Below are 19263 nucleotides of genomic sequence, written 5' to 3'. Positions count from 1 at the left end.
GTCCTGTATACCTGTAGTGTATAGTTCTGGGGTCCTGTATACCTGTAGTGTGTAGTTTGGGGGTCCCCTCCCCCCTTCCGGCTGCAGACCATAAGTGAGGTGTGTGTGCAGAAAACCTGCAGCTTATAATAATAAGTGCATACACAATCCTGCATCATAATAATCTGGCCCACTTAGGCACTACCTTTTATTCTTGGTGCGGATAACACAAAAGAGGTTTCTAATACTGTGTACACTCCCCCCCCCCCCTGCAGGTAGCCCCCGTACTGTATACACTCCCCCCCACCCCTCTTGCAGGTACTCCTATACTGTATGCACTCCCTCCCTGAAGGTAGCCCCCATATTGTATACACTCCCACATCAGGTAGCCCCCATACTGTATACACCCCCACCCCTGTGGGTAGCCCCCATACTCTATACACTCCTCCCACTTGCAGGTAGCCCCCATACTCTATACACCCCCCCTGCAGGAAGTCCCTATACTGTATACACTCCACCCCCCGCAGGAAGCCCCATACTGTATACACTCCCCCCCTTTGCAGGTAGCCCCCATACTGTATACACTCCCGCCCCCTGCTTGCAGGTTGCCCCCATACTGTATACACTCCCCCCTGCAGGTATCCCCCATACTGTATACACTCCCCCCTGCAGGTATCCCCCATACTGTATACACTCCACCCTGCAGGTATCCCCCATACTGTATTCACTGCCCCCTTCAGGTAGCCCCCATGCTGTACAAACTCCCCTCTGCATGTAGCCCTCATGCTGTATACACTCCCCCCTTCAGGTAGCCCCCCATGCTGTATACACTCCCTCCTTCAAGTAGCCCCCATGCTGTATACACCCCCCCCCCCCTCCCAGGTAGCCCCTATGCTGTATACATTACCCAACACCACCACACGGCAGGTAAGCGCTTTACTGTATATACTGTACTTTGTTTGGGTCCCTTCACACCTAATGGATCCGCAGCGGATTTCACGCTGTGAATTCGCAGCAAAATCCGCAGCAGATCCAGTGTCATTCAACCCTATGACACCACATACTTGCAGCAGGATCACAGACCACTGTTAGATCGTGCCCCCCTCCAGTGTGCTCAGCGCTGTGCTGCTGTCGGGCACGACTCTCTCCTCGTGGCTCTCGACGTCCCCCTGAAGCAAGCTGGAGCAGTGTGTGGAGCCGTGTCGGGCAGCAGCAGCACATCGCTGAACACACTGGAGGGGAGCCTGCACGATCTGACTTTGTATATCTTTTAAATCCGCTGTGGATACGGTAGGTGTGAAGGCGCCCTTAGGGTACAAACACACATGACAGATGCGCAGCGAGCTTCTCGCTGCAAATACACAGCGAGATCCACTCGAGTCTGTGCCCCGTCTCCTCTATGTGCAGACAAACTCGCAGTGGGATCTATATCCCGCTGCGAGTTTAAAAGCAGCCCGCCCCGTTAACCCCCCAGCTGCCGGAGTCTATACATCATCTGATCCCGGCTTCCTCCGGCTTGCTTCGCTGGTTCCCGACACGTCCTGCTGTGGGGCAGCGCACTGATTGGCTAAGCGGGCCGTGAAGACGTCGGGAGCCCCAAAGCAAGCCAGAAGAAGCCAGAGCCGGGATCAGGTGACATATAAGCTCCGGCGGATCTGTCGTGTGTGTTTGTACCCTTAGGGTAAATTCACACAGGCGCATCTGCCGCGAGTTTCACGCTCAAAATCCGCAGCCAATCCGCATAACACGTAAGTGCGTGTTTGATTGCAGGTAAATCGCATGTAGGTAGATTTAGATTTAGGGTATAAACACACACACCGCATACGCAGCGTATTTACTGCTGCGATACGCAGCAAATATGCAACAAATATGTAGCAGATTAGATCTAAATAACTGAACACAGCATCAAATCTGCTGCAAATCTGCGTATTTGCTGCGTATATGGTGTGTGTGTTTGTACCCTCACAAGTAGATTTACCTGCAATCAAACACACACTTAGGTGTTTTGCGGATTAGCTGTTGATTTTGAGTGTGAAACTCGCGGCATGAATTTACACAGGGTACAAACACACACACCGTATACGCAGCAGATAAACAGCAGAACTGCAGCTGATTTGATGGTGCAGATTTGATGCTGTGTTTAGTTATTTAGATCTAATCTGCTGCGTATCGCAGCAGAAAATACGCTGGTTATACTGTGTGTGTGTTTGTACCCTTAGGGTACAAACACACACACAAACTGTATACGCAGCAGATACGCAGCAAATATGCAGCAAATACGCAGCAGATACGCAGCAGATTTGATGGTGCAGATTTGATGTTGTGTTCAGTTATTTAGATCTAATCTGCTGCGTATTTGCTGCGTATCGCAGCAATAAATACGCTGAGTATACGGTGTGTGTTTATACCCTTACTGTATTTATTTCTGTGGATCTGTTGTGAGGCAGCTGCCCTAGCAACCAGTCAGATTCCAGCTCCCTGTGAAAATGAAAGTAGTAATCCTATTGGTTGCTAAGGCTACCAACTGCTGTTTTTGCTGGAGAGCTGCAGCACTAATTATATCACCTGTGTGTGCAGTGTGGAGATTTTCCCATTCATTTCTATGGAGCACTCTTCCCCCTCCCCCCCTGTACATCTGGTGGGGATGGGACCTTCGCTCTAACCTTCCCGGGCACCCAATGTATCTGTGTGCCAAATTTGGGATCAAACGGTTCAGGCGTTTGGAAGTCTATAGAGGACAGATGGACAAACTTTCATTTTTATTATATATACAGTGGTACCTCGGTTTACGAGTGACCTGGATTGCGAGTGATTTGTAAGAGGAGCTCAGACTTTTCAAAAAATATAACTTGGTTTACAAGCAGAAATTCGCAATACGAGCTCCCGGGAGTGTACTGGATGGGGCGTGGCCTGCATCTCCTGCCAGCTGCAAGCTCTTCTACCCAGTCAGACTGACCTGTTGTGTGTATTTATGAAGCATGGAGGGGGACAGCAAGGAGAGGGAGGATTTTTTGTAGCGACATTCGTACTCCGCTGACAGGAGCTGTGTGCGGGGCATGGCTTATCTGTGTAGCGCGCTACTGGAGAATCTGCAGGCTCACAAATCACCCCTGCCCCATCACTGAGCTCCTCTCTTCTGCTCAGTGTAACAATTTCTGTGTGAGGCAGGGCAGCGCTGCGACAGCACAGACAGGACATGTAATAATTCACACTTACGTCTGATGTGTCTTCTGTGAGCGGTGCAGCAGGGGTTACAAGCTATCAGCTGAGGTCAGGGAGAGTGACCTGTGAGCCAATGAGGAGCCTCCTAACTAAGGTGTATTGTGAGGGCTCTGTAACCCCTGCCACACTCTTCATAGATAACACTGAGGAGCACAAATTATGATTCAAAGCACTATTTGACTCTCTCTCTCTCTCTCTCTATATATATATATATATATATATATATATATATATATAGGCCCATGACCAGGAAAACGGGCCAAGCAAGGCAAGCCACGGCTCCCATACAATGCGATCTTTTACCATCAGTAAGGGTAGGGAGTGAGCTAGCGCTCCACACTAGAGCAGGGGGGAGGATGAAGAGAGGAGAAAGAGGGGGGCAGAAGGGAAGAGAGTGGAGAGAGTACAGGGGAGGGGCCAGTAGAGATCTGTATTCGGCGCTGTCGGGGAACTGATCCTAGTAAAACCAGGTCTGGTAGAATTGGAAATTCCGGTCTTGCAGCTGGGCAGTGAGGTCCTCCATTCGTTTGATCTCCTCTACTTTCCGGATCCACATGGAGAGACTGGGTGGGCTGGGTTGGCGCCACAAAGCAGGAATGCAGGCCCGAGCAGCGTTGATCAGGTGTCGGAGAACTGAGAGATGGTAGCTTCTGAGTGGAATGTCAGACAGATGCAGGAGGAACAACGCAGGAGAGAAAGGGAGCTGGCGGTCAGTGAAGGTGGAAGTAATACGCCACACTTCCCTCCAGAAGGGAGTTAATTTGGGACAGCTCCAAAAAATATGTAAAAGGGATCCTTCTCTGCCGCAGTTCCTCCAGCATTGTGGGGACACTTCAGGGAAGAACTGATGTAAGCGAGTAGGAACCTGGTACCAACGAGAGAGTAGCTTATACCCAGCTTCCTGAAGACACGAGGCGATCGACGAGGAGTGAGTGCATGTAAACACACGGTCCACTTGCGCCGTGGAGAAAGAAGTATTCAAGTCCTCTTCCCAGGCAGCGAGGAAGGAGGGGGGAGGCCGTACAGGGGGGGAACCCAACAGGGCATACAGTAGAGAAAGAGTGTGTCTATGGGGGCCAGAGCTCAGGCAAAGAGATTCGAATTGGGTAAGCGCCCGGGCAAAGTAGGTCGGCATTGGGAGGGTAAGCATAAAGTGGTAAAGCTGCAAAGACCTCCAAAACCCCAAGGGGGCGGGGTCTGATATGCCATTAAGATCCGTAAGAGATGGCCACGCCGAGCCTCGTAAAAAGGAGCAGGCGCGGAAGTCACCTGACCTGAACCACGTGCGGAAAACGGGGTCTTCCATCCCCGGTAGGAAGGCGGGGTTGCCCAATATGGGAAACAGAGGGGACGGGTGAGGAGCCAGAAAACCAGAGGAGAGATGCTTATGGCAGACCCGGAGCGTCGGAGCAATGGTAGGGTGAGAGTTTACGAGACGGGCCGAAGCTGGCAGCCACGGTGCTGCTGTCAGAGGTAGTGGCGCAAGCGCTACTTCAAGGTTCACCCACAGTGGAGGCATGGCAGTGCCAGTCCAGGACCCTAGACAAATGGGCTGCCACGTAGTATTGGTAGAGGTTAGGGAGGCCCAAGCCCCCTTGTGGCTTGGGTCGGCACAGGACATCTTTACTTAGCTGGGGTTGCTTATGCGCCCATATAAATTTAGTGAGGAGTGAGGTGAGTTGCCTAAAGTATGGCATGGGTACCGCAACGGGGAGGGCCTGGAAGAGGTACAGCAGGCGAGGCAAGATGTTCATCTCTCGGCCAAACCAAGAAAAGGTGCCCTTGTGCCACCGAAGCAGATCTTTCTCAACTGTTTTAAGCATAGGCGGGAAGTTGGCTTTAAAGATATCTGAGACGGTGTAAGCTGGACCCCCAAATATTGAAGAGAGGAACGGGACCAGCGAAAAGGGAAAGATGTCTCAAGAGAGGCCACTATAGAAGGAGAGAGATGTTGAGAGCCTCAGATTTTTGAAGGTTAATTTTATAATTAGAGAGGCTCTGGTAGCGTTCCAAGAGGAGATTAGGGAGAGAGACAGAAGGTTGGGAAAGGAAGAATAGAAGGTCAACCGCGTACGCGGTAACCACTCGAACCCCGGAGATGTTCGGGCTTTTCCTCACATGCCGAAGAAAGGGTTCCAGCGTGAGGATGAAGATAAGCGGGGAAAGAAGGCAGCCCTGACGCGTTCCATTGGAAATAGGAAATGACGCAGAGAGAAGACCGTTGACCGAGACCCTAGCCAAGAGGTGGGAATATTAGGAGCCAATCCACCCCAGCATACGTGGGCCGAGGCCGATATGCTGGAGAGTGGCAAAAAGGAAGGGCCAGCCTACTCGGTCAAAGGCCTTCTCCGTGTCCGTGGACAGGAAAATAACGGGGAGAGCCGAGGCACGGGCAAAGTGGGCTATATTAATGGCTCTGATGGTGTCGTCCCGAGCCTCCCGCAGGGGCATAAATCCCACTTGATCCGGGTGTATAATGGTTTGCAAAAGAGGGGTGAGGCGAGCCGCTAAGATTTTGGAGAAGAGTTTAAGGTCAAGGTTCAAAACAGAGATGGGGCGATAGTTCTGACATTGTGAGGGATCTTTACCGTCTTTAGGGATGACCGAAATATGGGCACGTAAGGTGTCAGCAGGGAGAGTGGAGCCAGTGGAAACAGAATTGAAGGCAGAAAGAAAGTGGTCCCGGAGTAGGGGGCCGAAAGACTTGTAATAGGGCAAAGTGAACCCGTCTGGTCCAGGGGCCTTACCCGAAGGTGACGTCTTGAGCGCCCACTCCCATTCAGTAGCCGTAATGGGGGCTTCAAGCGTCGACACACTCTATTCAGGCAAGACCGGAAGGCCAGAGTCCGTAAGATAAGAGGCAATAGCGGAGGGGAGGGAAGCCGGAACTATCGAGGAGAAGGCAGGTGGTAGATCATAGAGATTGACATAATAATCCCGGAAGGAGTCCGCAATTTGAGAGCTGAGAGTCAGTTTGGAGCCTGAGGGCGACGTGACGTGGGGAATGAACGAACGGGCTCTTTGCAGACGCAGGGCTCGAGCTAGGGTCTTGCCCGGTTTGTTGCCGAACTCATAGTAATGACGGCGGCAACGTGCCAAAGAGGCCTTGGCATCCGCAAAGGTAAGGTCTCGAAGCTTGCCACGCAAGACCGCTAGCTCCTCCCCTGTGGCCAGAGCGAGGGTTCGTTTATGTTGCCTATCAAGGTTCGCAATCTGCGCAACCAGTGTTACAATCTTGGACAACCGTTCCTTCTTAAGACGGGACGCCAATTTGATAAATGTGCTTCTTATGAAGCATTTATGCGCTTCCCACACTACAGAGGGAGACGAGTCCGGGGTGACATTGGATGAGAAGTAGCTGGCCAGATCGGAACGAATTTCGGCAAGGACCGCTTGGTCCCTGAGCAGGGTCTCGTTCAGACGCCAGCGCCATGACCTAGGCCGAGGAGGGACAAACTGCAGGGAGAGGGAGACTACAGCATGGTCCGAGAATGAAATGGGGTCGATAGAAGCCGCGTTCACATGATCTAAGTGTGTGTGGGAAACCAGGAAGTAGTCAATACGAGAATATACTTTATGTGGGCATGAGTAAAAGGTGTAGTCCTTGTCTCGGGGGTGGAGAAGCCGCCAGGCGTCCATGAGTTGATAAGAGTGAAGAGTTTGTTTAGCCCGTCGCAGAGAAGAGAAGGAAAGAGAAGAGTGGCCGGAAGTGGAGTCAAGGAGAGGGTCAAGAACCATGTTGAAGTCGCCCCCGAGAAGAAACATACCCTCCAAGAAGTCGTCTACCTCGGAGAGGCATCGCTCCAAGAAAGCCGTTTGACCTACATTGGGAAAATATGCTGTGCCAAAGGTGCACAGAGTGCCCGCCATCTTTCCTTTCACAAAGAGAAACCGTCCCTCAGAGTCCGACCTCTGATCCAGAAACTCCCATGGAGCTGAACGGGCAAACAGAAGCGATACCCCCTTAGTTTTAGAGTCAGGGGAGCAGCTGTGATATGCTTCCGGGAAATTACGATCTGATATTCTCTGCACCTGGTATGCGCAGAAATGGGTTTCCTGGATGAAGATCACCGAGGCCTTTTTTGCCCATAAAAGGCGTAACAGATTGGTACGCTTCTCTGGGACATTAAGACCTTGTGCGTTGACAGATAAACACAGTACCGAAGACATGTCTCAGTGAGGAGCTACTTTAGGAAGAGGAGAAAGAGGAGCAGGGAAAGGGAGAGAGAGAGGAGAGGTGGAGAGGGCTGGAAAGGAAGAAGGGGAAGGGGGGTAGGGAGGGAAAGAGAGACGAAAGTTAGGCGGTAGCGAGAGAAAGGGGAAAAGACAGGGTGCAAACCCTTAACCGTAGGGAGAGCGGGAGTCTAAAAGACTACCGACCAAGAACCTACGTAACGTACTATGGGGAGACGTAGAAGAACAGGCCAGGAGACACAGTCCGGGCCAGTCAGGTCCAACTTGATAAGTCCAGTATGGGGATTTTAGTAGAGGGAAAGAAAGGAGAAGGGTAGTAACAGAGGTCAGAGAGTGAAGAGAGGGGAACAAGACGCCCATCATGGACACGGCGCCCTGCCCTTACTGATGAAAACTCCATACCCATAAAGCAGATAGCAGTGCACGAGGACACATAACCCAGGAGGGTGTGCGGGTAACTGCGTCCTCCAGTATCTACTAGGTAGAGTCCCATGAGGGAGAAGCCCCCTAAACAGGAGCATCATATGATAATTAAACATTCTAAAGACACAGACTAAACAGCTGGGGATGGAAGGAAAGGAGGTGAGGATGGGCAGGGTGGAGGTGGCAGGGGTAAGGGTAGGGCAGGAGAGGATAGGGAAGCGGGAAGGGTTGAGGAGAGGCCGAGGGGGGGGGTGTGGAAGGGATGGCGTGGGAGGGGGGGGGGGTACAGTGGGAGGGGGGGGATAGAGTGGGAGGGCGAGGGAACGGCGTGGGGGGTGGGATGAGAGGGAGGGGGGATAGGATGAAAGGGATGGGGGGTGGGTTGAGAGGGGGGGTGGGATGAGAGGAAGGGTAGGGGGGGGTGAGATGAGAGGGGGGGTGGGATGAGAGGGGGGGGTGGGGTGAAAGGGAGGGTAGGGTGGGTCGAGATGGGAGTCAGTCAACATAACGGCACATATCGCTACACTCAAAGTGCACTCCCACCCCTGTTGCAAACCGCAATTGGCGCGAGAACCAACACAAAGTCACTGGACACATATGACCAGGGCCGAGGGGAGAGTGACCGCAGGGAGCAGAGGAGAGTTCTTGTCTCCAGGGGGGCCTCAGGAGGAGGGATGGATGGGGGGTGGGGGGTCAGGCTGACATCCTGAGGGGAGAGGGAAGAAGAGGCCGTTCAGTCTCCATCCTCGGCATCACAGGAGGCTACACGGACCCATGCGCCTACAGTCACAGCAGAAGGCCCAGAGATAGGAGAGATAGGCACGGGGATCACAGATCAGAAACGGGGGGCAAGGCCGGTACCTCCAGATGTGGCAGAGTCCACCCAAATACCACGAGTCTCTGGTCAGGTCCATGTCGGCAGGAGCAGGGTCAAAGTCGACAAGTACCGACCAGCAGCAGCCGAGGAACGTCGATCAGCGGGTCTCCGTCCGGGGACAGGAAAGAAAGCGGTTCTCACGAGGGCGGGGGTCTCTCCGGATAGGGGAGCGGGACCTGCGCGGCTCCGAGCGAGGTGACCTGTTTCCGGGAGCGGTGCCAGCTGATGTGGGCAGGAGGTCTGGCGCCGTCCAGTCCAGTACTTGCAGGGAAGACAGGCCGAGTAGCTTCAGCGCTCCGGGTAAGTCCGCCGGCGTCCAGAGGATGTAAGTGGTGCCGGCCTGGCGGATAATGAGGTGAAAGGGGTAACCCCATCTGTAGGAGGCTCCCGCATCCTTTATGGCTTCCAGGAGGGGTCTGAGCAGGTGGCACATAGCTAGAGTGCGCCTGGACAGGTCTGGAAGGAGCGTTATCTCGGAGCCTTCAAAGGTCAGGGGACCCTTCTCCCAAGCGCGCTGGAGGAGAGCTTCTTTTTGCTGATAATAATGCACCCGGCACAGGACATCTCTCGGGCGGTTCCGGTCAGGAGGGCGCGCACCTGCCACCCTGTGCGTGCGGTCCAGCTCGATGTCGGTATCGGTGGGGTCCCCCAAGTAACGGTTAAATATGTAGCGGACAGCCCTGGTGAGGCGGTCTGGGCCGACGTCCTCCGGAAGCCCGCCGATCTTCACATTGTTGCCGCGACCCCGATTCTCGAGGTCGTCCACATGGAAGATCAGCTCCTTCAGCACGGCTTCCTGAGCATCCATTCGGGGGGTCAGGGAGGAGAGTGCCTGATCCGTGGCCTCCTGGCGAGATTCCAGTCCCGACACAGCATCGGAGATGGAGGAGATCGAGGACTTCAGCTCTGCCATGTCGCCCGCATGCCGTTCTTCCATACGAGCCAGCTGTGCCGTAAGTTCCTCTCTGGTGGGGAGGGCCTGTAGAAGGTTTCTGACCTCAGTAAGCAGCCCGTCTGAGGCCGGCGGGCTCGAGGGATCAAGTGACCGAGGCAGCAGAGGTGTCTGTCCTTCATCGGGCTGGGTTCTTAGGATCTCCGGCAGCGATTGACTGAGCTCCAAGAGAGCCGGGATGGTCTTCTGTGTGGCGCGCGGCGCGTGGCTGGTGCGGTCGCCATCTTTGCTTGCTGCGGTGAGGTGGGAGATAAACCCGGCGAGGGGCGAGCAAAACAGGTCGACAGGGCTCGAGGGGTGGTCAGTGGGGTAGCGGGTGCCTTCCTGCCCCAAGTGAGCATAACGAAGCAGAGATTGGTAGGGGTAAAGTCCCGGTAGTGGTAAGTGAGGCCCGGAGCTGTGCTCGGATGCGTCCTCACACAGCCATGTTCAAGCCACGCCCCCTAAAGAGCAGTTTCATTCTTTAGAATAAAAATGTATTATTTTTGGGGTGTGGAACCAATTATCTGCCTTTCATTGATTTCCTATGGGAAAATTTGCTTTGGTATAAGAGTGGATTTGGATTACAAGCACGGTCCCGGAACGAATTATGCTTGTAATCCAAGGCACCACTGTATATATATTCCTACTACTGACTACTTTAATACTACATTCCTACTACTTCATTGTGAGCATCCCCACATACATTAGTGTCCCAGGAGCCGGGCATAATGACAGGAAGCTTAAATTACTCAGGTATCTATCATTAACCATTACAAATGCTACGATCTATAGGGTTGAGAGTCAGTGACAGAAAAAAGTACCTGTTGCTAACTGATCGGAACCCCCGATGGCTTTCCCAGGCGAACAAGAAACAAATTTTTCCGTCCTGTCAGATAAGCGATCTTCTTATAGACTCTGCCCTCAAGCAGACTTTATAAGCAGATCGGCAATAAAACTGATCAATATGCTTTTACTGCATATTTGTATTGTGATTCCCTCACCACTCAGGAACATTCCTTGTCATTTTTATTGTTTCATTCTAATTTTTGTATATTTTGTTACTTGGAGGGATGTTTCAATAAAATATACAAAAATTTGTAGGAAAAAATGTCCTAGGTTTCTGCAAAACACATTACATTGGAAATTCATGCTGCACTTACAATGTGTTGAGTGAGCATCCGAGCATGCCCACTCAACGCTACACAGGAAAAAATAAAACCTAGCCATCCCACCACACTAGTGACTGACTTTTTACATAAAAAAGTAGAAAAGAATGATGTTTTGTTTAATAAATCTGTTTGATGTGGCAGGTTTTAAAGGACATACCTACAACGTACCCACTTTTCGGATTTTTAGCCAAGAACAAGTGCGTTGGACTTTTGGAAATATACTGCAACACTAAACTGCTTGGAACAATAGACAAAAACCTGTGATTTTTCTGACAGAACCCCTTAACCCCTTAACGACCGTGGGCGTACATTTACGTCCTGACAGCCCGTGCCTTAACGCAAATGGACGTAAATGTACGCCCACAGTTTCCCCGATCGCTGTGTGTACACACACAGCGATCGGGGAAGATGGCCTGCTATAATGTATAGCAGGCCATCCTAGCTTGTCTGCACGGGGGGTGGTTAACACCCCCCGTGCTGATGATTGCTGCTATTGGCTGATCAATTCAGATCAGCCAATAGCGGCGATCTGCAGCTTTCCGGGTCATCGGTGACCCGATGAGCCTGAAAAAAATGGCCGTCGATGCTGTCCGAGACAGCACCGACCGCCATTACTGCATAAAAAATTCAAGGCTAGACCAACATTAACCCCTTAAGGTCAAAGCCTATTTTCGTTTTTGCGCTTTTGCTTATTCCATTTTAAGTTTAAAAGTCCATAGCGCTTGCATTTTTTCACCTAGAGACGTATATGAGCGCTTATTTTTTGCGAAACCAATTGTACTTTGCAATGACAGGCATTATTTTTCCATAACATATGCTGCGAAACCGGAAAAAAATCTGCGCTGTCAAATTGAAAAAAAAACCAATTTGTTTTGATTTCGGGGAGTTTTGCATTTACGCCGTCCGTCCTATGGTAAAACTGACTTGTTATGCATGTTCCTCAAGTCGTTACGATTACTATGATATATAACATGTATAACTTATATTGTATCGGATGGCCTGTAAAAAATTCAAACCATTGTTAACAAATATACGTTCCTTAAAATCGCTCCATTCCCAGGCTTATAGCGCTTTTATCCTTTGGTCTATGGGGCTGTGTGAGGTGTCAGTTTTTGCGCCATGATGTGTTCTTTCTATCGGTACCTTGATTGCGCATATACGACTTTTTGATCGTTTTTTATTACATTTTTTCTGGATTTGATGCGACCAAAAATGCGCAATTTTGCACTTTGGAATTTTTTTGCGCTGACGCCGTTTACCGTGCGAGATCAGGAATGTGATTAATTAATAGTTCGGGCGATTACGCGCGCGGCGATACTAAATATGTTTATTTATTTATTTATTTATTTATATTTATAAAATGGGAAAAGGGGGGTGATTTGGACTTTTATTAGGGGAGGGGATTTTTTATTAATAAAAACACTTTTTTACTTTTTTTTTTTACTGTAACTAGAAGCCCCCCTGGGGGACTTGTATATAGACAGCACTGATCTCTCATAGAGATCAATGCTGTGTATATACACAGCAAAGATCGATTAGATCGGTCATAGATTACTATGGCCTGCTGCAGGCCATAGCAATCTATTGCCGAGCCGGGATCAGCGTCATTCCGACGCTGAGGCCCGGCACGGGCAGAAGAACGGATCTTACCCCCGCGATCGCATCGCGGGGGGGAGATCCGTCCCACTAGACACCAGGGACGTGCGGCGCAGTGCCTCTAAGTGCAGCTGTCAGGTTTGACAGCTGTACTTAGAGGCTTAATTAGCCGGCGCCGGGTCCCGCGCCGGGACCCGCGCCGGCTAATAGAGGCACTGCCCGACTGCACGTGTCAGCCGGGATCAGCGCCGTTCAGAGCGCAGTCCCGGCGGGACCCCGCTCTGAACACCCCGAGCGGCACCATGACGTATCAGATACGTCATGGGTCGCTAAGGGGTTAAAGTGTAAAAAAATTTATATTTCATTTTCACACCACATTGTTCCACATTTGTGCCCGTCACCATATGCTCACTGCACCCCTTGTTAGATTCCTTAAGGGGTGTAGTTTTCAGAATTAGGTCACTTGTGGGGGGTTCCCACTGTTCTGGCAGCACAGGAGCTTTGTAATTGCGACATGGCCTCCATCCTCTATTCCAGCCTCTAAATGGCGCTCTGTCCCTTTGGTGGCTTGCCCTGTGCCCATTTGGCACATTATGTCAACAAGTGGGGTATTTTCGTACTCAGGAAATTAATCTACACGTTTTGCATTCATTTTCTTTTTAACCCCTTGTGGAAATGGAAAAAATCAAGGCTAGACCAACATTTAGTGTAAATTTTTTTTAATTTTTACACTAAATCATTGCTCTTGTCTTGATTTTTTCATTTTCACAAGGGGTTAAAAGATAAAAAAAAAAACACAAAATGTGTAGAGCAATTTAGAGGCTTTCCTCCGTGGTGTCTAGTGGGACGGATCTCATCGCGGGGGGGGGGGGGGGGGAGATCTGTTCTTCTGCCCGTGCCGGGCCTCAGCGTCGGAATGACGCTGATCCCGGCTCGGCAATATATTGCTGTGGCCTTCAGCAGGCCATAGCAATCTATGTCCGATCTGATGGATCTTTGCTGTGTATATACACAGCATTGATCTCTATGAGAGATCAGTGCTGTTTATATACAAGTCCCCCAGGGGGACTTCTAGTTAAAGTAAAAATAAAAGTAAAAATGTTTTTTTATTAATAAAAAAATCCCCTCCCCTATTAAAAGTCCAAATCACCCCCCTTTTCCCATTTTATAAATATAAATAAATAAATAAACATATTTGGTATCGCCGCGCGTGTAATCGCCCAAACTATTAATCAATTACATTCCTGATCTCTCACGGTAAACAGTGTCAGCGCAAAAAAATTCCAAAGTGCAAAATTGCGCATTTTTGGTCGCATCAAATCCAGAAAAAATGTAATAAAAAGTGATCAAAAAGTCGTATATGCGCAATCAAGGTACCGATAGAAAGAAAACATCATGGCGCAAAAAATGACACCTCACACAGACCCATAGACCAAAGGATAAAAGCGCTATAAGCCTGGGAATAGAGCGATTTTAAGGAACATATTGTAACGCCTGGAGTAGTGGATCCACTGGACCGGCACCAGCGATGGCACAAACCTCACCAGGGAGCGGAGTCTAAGGGGCCGCTGGTTTTCACCAGAGCCCGCCGCAAAGCGGGATGGACTTGCTGCGGCAGACGACCCCCAGGTCGCTACCCCTGGCTTGGTTGCTGGTGACGGCAGGCGAGGCGTGACAGGAGCAGGTACTGACAGTGGCGTGTAGGCGTACCGCAGGTGACAGGCTGAACACAGGAACAGCAGAGAGACGGGAAGCAGGAACCAGGGACTAGGAGTAGGGACTGGGTAGCGGACAGGAATCAGGAACAAGGACTAGGGACCAGGTAGCGGACAGGTATCAGGAACAACAGGGAGCTGGGCCAAACGCTATGGGAAGCATGTAGAGGCTCCAACACAGGGGACAGGGCATGCTGGGATTTATAGGGAGTGATTGGGTGCAACTACCAATTAGGGGCGGACTGGCCCTTTAAATCTGAGACAGCCGGCGCGCGCGCGCCCTAGGAGGCGGGGACGCGCGCGCCGGCCGGCACAGACGGAAGGAGGAGCGGGACGAGGTGAGGCGCCCCCCGAGGCCGAACAGACCACAGCGCCGGGTCCCTGCACCGGGACCCCGGCAGCTGCACGGGACAGGAGGCGGTTGTGGCGGCAACCCGGGACGTGGGAAGCCGCCGCGGCCGTGTCAGTACCCCCCCCTTTGGCCTCCCCCTCTTTCTTGCCTGCAAATGGCACAGGAAGCCACAAAGTCTTTGACATCTTGGGATAGACTGGGCCACCAGTAGTGGCGAGAGATCCGTTGGCCGGTCTTACGGACTCCAGGGTGCCCGGCCTCCAACGAGGAATGTCCCCACTTCAAAATACCTCTTCGAAGCGCAGGGTGAACATGAGTCTTTCCGGGGGGTACTCTCTGAAGAGTGGAGGTGGCGACTGGTACTAGGCGATCAGGCGGAAAAACGTGGCAAGGGAATGTGGGTCTGTGGACGAGGTCCTTCTGTAAGTTCTCCCGGTGGTTAGAGGACATGACCTCAGTCTTGGGTACGGAGAGAGGGTACACCTCGGCAGAGAAGGCATCCGCCGAATCTTGGTCTTCTGCCGGTAGGCCGGATAGAGGCTTGGCAGGGACAGGAAACGACATAGTACACTTGGTCTGAGGTGACTTGAGACACTGGTTGGAACAGTCCTGACCCCAACTGAGAATCTCCCCGGTTCTCCAGTCCAGCTGAGGGGCATGTTCTTGCAGCCACGGGAGTCCCAGGAGGACCGCGGGGGAAGAATGGGGCAGGACGTAGAAGGATATCTCTTCTTGATGTAAAGGACCCACCTGGAGGACTAAAGGTGCGGTCTGGTAGCACACACGGTCGGTAAGAATTTCGCCCGTGACCGAGGAGATAGTCAGGGGCCTGGCTAGTCGGGTCACGGGTAGCCGCCATCTTTGGACCAATGTTGCCGCAATAAAACTGCCTGCTGAGCCAGAATCGAGGAAGGCAGTAGTCTGATGATTTTGTCCTGAGGGAGTCCGGTTGGAAACTGGCATAGACAGACTCGGAAAGGTGGCATTCACACCTAGGGACACCTGTCCCACCGGACCTAGGTGCGAGCATTTTCCGGATGTTTGGGGACGTAGGGGACATCCCAGCCGGAAGTGATCGGAACCACCGCAATAGAGACAGAGATTCCGCTCCAGGCGCCGGATTCTTTCATCAGGCGTCAGGTGAGCCCGTTCCACCTGCATTGGAATCTCAGGAGAGGGCTGGGACATCGAAAGGTCAGGATTCTGGAAAACCGGCGCCAGCTGGGGATGGCGACGGGAACGGCTTAGTAAATGTTCATGCCGAACCTCCTCCTCCCTCTCCGAAAAACGAGTATCAACTCGGGTGGCCAGTAGAATGAGTTCGTTCAGGGAGGTAGGCAGGTCTCGGGCAGCGAGCACGTCTCTCACTCGACTAGACAGGCCTTTCTTGAAGGTGGCCAATAGGGCGGCCTCGTTCCAGTCCAATTCAGGGTGCGGAACTGGATGGCGTAGTCACCAACAGAGGAGCTGCCTTGAGAGAGGTTGAGGAGAGCAGTCTCGGCTGAAGAAGCACGGGCAGGTTCCTCAAAGACGGAGCGAAACTCGAATAGGAAGGCCCGGAGATTGGCAGCAACAGGATCATCACGGTCCCACAGTGGCGTGGCCCAGGCCAGGGCTCTACCTTCTAATAGGCTGATGATGAAAGCCACTTTAGAGCGCTCGGTGGAAAACTGACTACTCAAAAGTTCAATGTGCATGGTGCACTGAGTCAAGAATCCTCTGCACAACTTAGAGTCCCCAGAGTACTTGCTTGGGAGAGCCAGTCGGAGCGAAGACGAAGCATCAGGAAGTGGTGTGCGCTGGGCAATAGTCTGCTGCTGTAAGGCGGTAGTGAGTTGCTGGATCTGCTGCGACTGTTTCTGGATTTGTTGCGCCTGCTGAGTGACCACTCTGGCGACGTCACGGAGATCAGGCACCTCGCCGGGATCCATGGTTGGAGCCTACTGTAACGCCTGGAGTAGTGGATCCACTGGACCGGCACCAGCGATGGCACAAACCTCACCAGGGAGCGGAGTCTAAGGGGCCACTGGTTTTCACCAGAGCCCGCCGCAAAGCGGGATGGACTTGCTGCGGCAGACGACCCCCAGGTCGCTACCCCTGGCTTGGTTGCTGGTGACGGCAGGCGAGGCGTGACAGGAGCAGGTACTGACAGTGGCGTGTAGGCGTACCGCAGGTGACAGGCTGAACACAGGAACAGCAGAGAGACGGGAAGCAGGAACCAGGGACTAGGAGTAGGGACTGGGTAGCGGACAGGAATCAGGAACAAGGACTAGGGACCAGGTAGCGGACAGGTATCAGGAACAACAGGGAGCTGGGCCAAACGCTATGGGAAGCATGTAGAGGCTCCAACACAGGGGACAGGGCATGCTGGGATTTATAGGGAGTGATTGGGTGCAACTACCAATTAGGGGCGGACTGGCCCTTTAAATCTGAGACAGCCGGCGCGCGCGCGCCCCAGGGGGCGGGGACGCGCGCGCCGGCCGGCACAGACGGAAGGAGGAGCGGGACGAGGTGAGGTGCCCCCCGGGGCCGAACAGACCACAGCGCCGGGTCCCTGCACCGGGACGCCAGGCAGCTGCACGGGACAGGAGGCGGTCGCGGCGGCAACCCGGGGCGTGGGAAGCCGCCGCGGCCGTGACACATATATTTGTTAACAATGGTTTGAATTTTTTACAGGCCATCAGATAATATAAAAGTTATACATGTTATATATCGTTGTAATCGTAACGACTTGAGGAACATGCATAACAAGTCAGTTATACCATAGGGCGAATGCCGTAAATGCAAAACTCTCCGAAATCAAAACAAATTCCTTTTTTTTTTCAATTTGACAGCGCAAATGGTTTTTTTCCGGTTTCGCAGCATATGTCATTGCAAAGTACAATTGGTTTCGCAAAAAATAAGGGCTCATGTGGGTCTCTAGGTGAAAAAATGCAAGCACTTTGGCCTTTTAAACATAAAGTGGAAAAAGCAAAAGTGCAAAAACGAAAATTGGCTTTGACCTTAAGGGGTTAATGAATAAAGTGACAAAGGTCATATTCATAAAATTTGCCTCGGTCATTAAGGACATTTTAGGCCCGGTCCTTAAGGGGTTAAGTAAATCAGCCCCACTAATCCTACATTAGCGGAAATGCAGTTCCTCTATTGAGATGTTTGGAAGCCAAATCTCATCAAGTGAGTCCAAGTTCTCTTTAATAAGGGTTGAGTTGACTACAATATGTGAAAGGTGTGTATTAAGGATGGAAACACACATTGCAGTTTTTGTGCCAAAACTAGAAGTGGATTTATATGGGATTGAAAATATAAAGGGGGCAGCTTTCTTACTGAATGGGGGCACAGCAGGGATCATTATTACTATATGGAGAGGACAGCAGGAGGCATTATTACTATTAGGGGCACAGCAGGGGGCATTATTACTATATGGGGGCACAGCAGGGGATCCTACATACAGGGGACAACCCAAATACCAACTGACTTTAGTGCACCAAACAGCAGAATTACTACTGTTTGGATGCCTATGGGTGGGAAAAAGGAAGGAAGTTGCTGGAAGTGTGGAGCCTCAGATGTTTGTCTGGCAGGTTATGAAGAGACGAATTATAGCTGCAAGAAATCATCATTAAGGTCAGGGCCGGATGAAGAGGAAAAGGAAAGTGATGCTTGATATCAAAGAAGACGTCACCTGTGAGTCACTGAATGATGTTTTCAGTAGAACGTTATTTGTCAGGGATGCAACAACGCTCTGTGCCGCAATACACCCACTGCTTCTTTTTAATAACCCAAATCTTGATAAACGCCCCCTTTCCTTCCCCAGGGCTGAACTGAATGAGGTTGGGGGGTCCATAGCTATGTACTGGTTGTACCACACTAACCACTTCACTGACACAATGCAAGACCAGCAATTCCCTGGCCATCTTGCTTCATCAGCTCTTTCACACTATACCTGAGCCTTATAGACTTAACCCCTTATTAATGGCAACAAGGTGGGCGTGGGAAAAAAATGAGACAGGGTAAGGGATTACATCTGCTTTATTCACCATTTCTATCTGGTTTGCCCCATGGAGACTTTTTTCGCTGGCACAAAGCAGGTCTCAGCTGCGTGTCACAGTTTCTGCCCACATCTACTATCCTTCCCCTGATGGACCTCAACAAAAAGTTCCCACACATAAGCATACCCTTCCTCTCCTATTTACAAGCCCATAGCTAGATTTCTAAGTACTGGTGATACACCAATCCTAATATACCCTCCTTCTATGCGGGGTCATTCCTCTTACTATTACAAATACTTACATTCCCCTTTGGACTACACTCAATCCTAAACTGCCTTGACCAAATGGTCGCAGGACATACCAGGAATGGTAATCTCTATCCTTCTAAACGCCCATAAAATGGGCCTTAAATATCTACCTTCAAATTGGTATCTGTAAATGCAATTGCAGTTACTACAAAGGTCGTACCTATCCCCAATCAGGGGTATAAGGTGGCATTTACCAAACTGATGAATACTTTAGATGTCACAAGAGGGGCGGACATATATCTCTGTCTGTCAACTATGTCCCGCTAGGTCCGATATGGGCCATTTTTGTTTATGTAGATACTCATGGCTTTCCTTGCTCTGTGGGTGACAGAAAACGTCTTTATATGATCTCAGCCCAGTTGTGAAAACTATACTGCACACATGGAACCACCCAACTGCTTCTCTTTTCAAGCTATTCGTAGAAAAACTCTCTTCCATCATGAAAATGGATTGGGTGGAGGCCTTGCAGAGGAAGGAGACTCATGTGGGGAAATTTTATGATTGCCAG

At 51.2% G+C, this 19263-nt stretch overlaps 1 protein-coding gene across 3 annotated transcripts in view; it reads left to right on the top strand.

Annotated features, from left to right (window-relative positions):
* STAT1 (signal transducer and activator of transcription 1) overlaps nt 1-19263 on the top strand; it is a 997040-nt gene that overhangs the window by 915512 nt on the left and 62265 nt on the right. The window lies entirely within an intron of this gene.

The sequence above is a fragment of the Dendropsophus ebraccatus genome, chromosome 9 (genome assembly GCF_027789765.1).
Source record: "Dendropsophus ebraccatus isolate aDenEbr1 chromosome 9, aDenEbr1.pat, whole genome shotgun sequence".
Lineage (NCBI taxonomy): Eukaryota > Metazoa > Chordata > Amphibia > Anura > Hylidae > Dendropsophus > Dendropsophus ebraccatus.
This window is presented reverse-complemented; position numbering and strand designations above follow the sequence as displayed.